We start from the raw sequence: 5,243 nt of genomic DNA, 5'->3' as shown, positions 1-5,243 counted from the left end.
AAGTTGTTATCAGAACCAGCTGTGAGAGATAAGATGAAACAGGAACTTAACCTCACCGGTGAGCTGAAGAGCACTGACTGATCGTCTAGAATATTCTAGAACATCTGCGCTAGGCACAGATTTCAAATGCACACACAGCCACACTTTTCACCATCAAAAACCAGCAAGACACACATGTACTGACACACAGAGACTCGTACACGAGTCAGTGAAAAGGGAGGTTCCAATTAATGCGACCTTTTATTTTTGTGGGGGTTATTCTCGGCCTCCTTGTAGACGCGAAAGCAAAATGAAATTTTAGTTGAGTTCTTGTCGACGCTTTTTTGGTGAACAGAGAAGCTACCACTTCCGAAGTGGCCTTAATGATCAAAAGCAAATGGTGGATCTTTTTTTTTTTTTTTTTCAGTATAATTATGTACTTAATCACATTGTTTTTAGATTTTATGTTCAACGCTGCGTGTGCTCACCAGAACCTTAAAAAATGCTTTATTTCACTGTTATCTGAAACTGCAGGCTGCAGTTGTTCATTTCCACATGTAAAAGTTTTTTTTGTTTTTTTTTTTTTACCTGACATTAAACAGTGTATTCTCTGCTTCACCAGAAAAAAAGAAGAGAAAAAAAGACAATTAAATGAAATTAATCCAAGATGTCATAATCTTCCCTTTTCTTTTGGTAAATGTTTTATCCCAATGTTTTTTGTTTTTTGTTGTTTTTTTTTTATTGTTTTTTTGGTTTCTAAAAATAAAATAAATTCTGAAAGTGATATTTCATAAATAAGATACAACAGATGGTTCTGTCTTGCTTGCTGCTCTTGGCACAAAATGACAGTTGTTAATAACGGTGTATTTATGGAAAGTGTTTTGTGTTTACAGCTTCCACGCGGATGCCACGGACTGGTTTTTCCAATGAAACACAATTTCACACCCCGTTTTTTTTTTTTTTTTCGTTTATGTTCTTCTTTTAATCCGTTTCCGCCCGTGCTTTCTGAAAATAAAAACCGAGCTCTCTGGCCTCAGAGCCATCTCCTCGGAGCGGGAAAATAAAGACCGGATGTAGAGGAGGCTCTGCTGCTTTTCAGCACGGTAGCGTTGGCTGCCGTGTGTGGGTTTCAGCAACTCTCTCTGCACAGTTCTCTGCTCAGACTGATACGTAGAGAGAGAGAGAGAGAGAGAGAGAGAGAAACAGAGAGAGAGAGAGAGAAACAGAGAGTGAGAGAGACTCATCACAGAGGAGCCCATCAGGGCTGTGATAGACAGTCTAGGGAAGATGAATTTATGAACAGGGCATGTCAGAATGGTCTTGTTTTGTCAGGCCAAACCTGCCACACTGCATCTGATATGGTAACAAAGAAGGAAATAAGGGTTACTCCCTCTCTCTCTTGCTCTCTCACACTCTCTCTCTGTTTCTCTCTCTCACACTCTCTCTCTGTTTCTCTCTCTCACCCTGTCTCTCTGTTTCTCTCTCTCACACTCGTGTGTGGGACTGTGACCTGGAGAGGAGCTGAGACCTTCTGAGATCTGCTAGATTCATTTTAGCATTTTGAAATCATCTCTCAGATAAGTGAAGGGGAAAAAAAAATGTATTGGAGAAAAATAAGGATGAATGTTGGATTATGCTGTGAGCTGTTGTGAGCAGTGTTGTTGACCTCAACTCATCAGGGATTTTAACGTTTCAAAGCATTCATCAAAAAAAACCCCCACAAAATCATTTTAAGCATTATTAATGGAATTCAACAGGATTCTTCTGTGGGATTCTTTTAAAATATCTCTCACCATCTGCTTCATGTAGCGTTCATACCTACAGGAGGTTTCGGGGTCAGTCCTCCAAGGTTGGAGGCTCTACGTTGATTTGTTCTGTCTTGTCACTGTAACAATGACCTTAAACTCATTAGCTGTTTTCCTGGGCTTAGCACACAAGCTAATTAACTCATTAGCTGTACCTTGGAATACATGGCATGGTTTTAACAAACACCTGAAGAACGCAGCTTACCGCTGGGTATTCCTGATACTGAGAGACTGCCAGATAAAAAAAAACAAAACAAAACAAATAACCTTGATTTTATTTCGGTATGCCATAAAAAAACATGCCTCTGTTTCCGTGCTATGAACTTCATAAGTTCAAAGTTGAAGATTTACAGCTGTTGGCTGGTGAGTCAGGGGTAAGGAAGTCAGTGTTCTGGCTTTGTAGGGAAAGAGTAGGAGGCATAAATCTAGGACGGGATCCTTTGGACTTGGTCGTTGCACATGTTTAAACTCAGCGTTTGATTTACGCAGAGTTCCACAGGATTTGGGGCTTTATTACTCATGGAGGGGCTGGTGTTTAAAGATGTGTGGAAACTTCAGGCCATGTGTTCCTCTGCTCATGCAGCGAAGGGTTTGCTTCAGCCTAAACCGGACCTAACGGTGGAACCATCTCAAAACATGCAAATGCTTTTGTTTTGTTTTGTTTTGTTTGTTTTTTTTCCTCGAATAGTCTTCGTTTGTTTTTATTTGAAGAATTAGAGCTTGTGGGTTGACCAGTAATCTGTCAATAAGACAAATGTCTGGAAATGCTTTTCATTTTAGTATTATTCAGCTGTATTCAGTTACACGTCTCACGTCTTGCAGAGGAAAATGGCACAAAAGCCTTTTTTTTTTTTTTTTTTTTTAAATCATTTTAAACCCGATTATGTCCTTCGCTTCGTTCATTCAGTCAGTTCAATTAGTCATCCATGTTTTCATTCAGTCATCCATCCATCCATCCATCCATCCATCCAACCACCCATCCATTCATTCATTCAGTGAGTCAGTCTGTCATTCATCCATTCAGTCAGTCAGTTCATCATTTGTGGTTTCAGTAAGGAGTGAAACTGGGTTAAGTCTGAATATTCATAGGTATTTAGCCATAGCTCCACCTCTCTTGGCCCCTCATGTCTGTATTTTTGTTTATTAATTATTCACAGATAGAAAACTCCCATTGGCGTTAATATTTTAAACGTATGTAGTCATTCACTGAAACAGCAATGCTGGAATACGCACTCTTAGGGGCCATTTAACATGTGGGGTTTTTTTTTTCTTTTGGTTACAGTCTTGGATTGTGTTACCCTGGACAGTATAAACACATACAGAGAGTTGGTGGTTCTGTTCATTACAGCGAAGGAACCATCTAGGCAATCTTTGTCCTCACTCATATTGACGACAGAAAATAGTGAAGCCATTTAATTGCTGATCTTCGTACCAACTCTGCAAGAGAAATTCAATAGAGCGACTTGTGTAAAAGCGGTATGTTTGCAAACCAAAGCGGCGTCAGAGCTGGACCTGCTTGCAGGGGCTGTCCGTCATTACGGATAATTAGACTGCATGCAGACAGGTCGAAGGCAGAAAGTACCACACTTTGAGGACAACCCTTTATTTTTTCTTCTATTTTGTCATTTTTTTCTGACAGCATAACTGTGTGTGTTTTCTTTCCTAATATAAAGCAGTCACTGGTTCATGTAAGTTTCATCTCTCAAATAATGTCAGTGGAAAGACCACTGAGCCTATATCTCTCTCTCTGTTTCTTTCACTCTCTCTCTTTTTTCTTTATCTCTCTCCCTCTCTCTCTTTCATTCTCTTTCATTGTCTCACGCTTTTCTTTCCATCTCTTTCTTTTTATCAAGGTCTCTCTTTCATTCTCTCTTTCTCTCTCTCTCTCTCTCTCTCTCTCTGTCTCTCTCCAGTTCTTTCTTTCTCTTTCCCTGACTTGTGATCCTCAGCACCACTCTTGGGTTATAAAAGACAGACGCATTCACTGCCAAAGTCTCCACATGCACACACAAAGAGGGTTTGTGGAAACGCGCTGATCTGCATAAAAAAAGAAAAAAAAACACTCACACTCACACAGGCCCCCTGGAAAAACGGGGGAAAAAAGACATTCACATTTCGACTTGGTATATCAGCTGATTTCTTATGATCTCTCTCACACAAATTCATTAGTTTCAGTTTATAAACTTCATAGTAAAACCTTTTAAAGACAAGAGGGAATGAAAACCACTTGGATTAAAGAAGCCTGAGAATGCAACTTGCTCTTTGGTTTTCAGGCATTCTGAAGATAACTGTTTATCCTTTTGCTGATACCTCTATTACTATTAAAATGAAGGTTTACTGTCTATTCACTGCATCCACTTTTGCTAAGGCTTGGGGCCTATAAAGATATGAAGGAGTCAAAGGTCTATTATGGCTCTCAGCTAAACAAACCTGCCTTGTCCCTTGACTTGACAATGGATGCAGTTCTTATACACAGCATAAGTGAAAGGCTTAGATTGTGCTGGTGAATCAGGTAATGCAGTTAAGCTTCAGTGTCAACAGTGCCGTAAACACTTTTACCTATTTTTTGCAACGGTTCAAATGTAAGCCGTTGTGGGAATGCATCAAACGCTCGAATGCCCAAATCTTCTCATTAAGACCAAGGAAAAAAAACATTCTTTTTTCTTTCACTCTGAAATCTCTGAGCTGTTGCGTAAGTTTTCTGAAGAACATCTCTCCTTGTGTGAACTCAAAAATAAGAAACGCTTGACTACAGTTTGTGTCAAATCTCAGAGGACAGGACGCCCGTTGATTTCTGGCCTTCCCATTTAATCCTGTCATGTCTCCCGACTACAAACAAATTCCTGTGCTAGCTAGTTTGCTCAGAACTCACACACATTCACACAAACGACATTTGTCAGACTGCATTTTGAATTGGTTCGGGCACCATTAGCTTTGTGTTGACTTCGGAGTGGCTGTCTGTTCATCAATGCTGAAAAGCGTGCATACACACAAACACACATACACACATACACACACAGAAAAAGAGAGATGTTCTCTGTCACAGCGGTCCTGTGAGCTTTAATGAAAGTGAAAGCAAGATTTAAAGAGAAGCTAGACAGCCACAGCAATTTGTGGTTGAAACTGAAAAACCATAAAAGTAATCTGTAACTATAGCTTTCTAGTTATCTGACAACTGGTCGAGATCTGTTATTTTACGAAAAACAGAACAAATTCAGTTAGATCTGTTCAGATCTCAAAACAGAGTTGCAAACATTTAACGTAAAGGAAGAACCCTGAAGTAAAAGCATTTACTTCAGGCAGAGTAGTGACAAGTACAAAGATGTGACATTTTATTTTGACTGCAAGCTACGATCCGCAGCCGCATGACTACTCTATAACTTTCTCCCTTACGTCGCAGTGGAATGACCTCATCCAATTCCGGAGCTTGGAATGCTAGCGTCAGCTGACACGGAATCC

The sequence above is a fragment of the Chanos chanos genome, chromosome 8 (assembly GCF_902362185.1).
Source record: "Chanos chanos chromosome 8, fChaCha1.1, whole genome shotgun sequence".
NCBI lineage: Eukaryota > Metazoa > Chordata > Actinopteri > Gonorynchiformes > Chanidae > Chanos > Chanos chanos.
The sequence above is the reverse complement of the archived record's forward strand: the minus strand, read 5'-3'. Positions refer to the sequence as shown.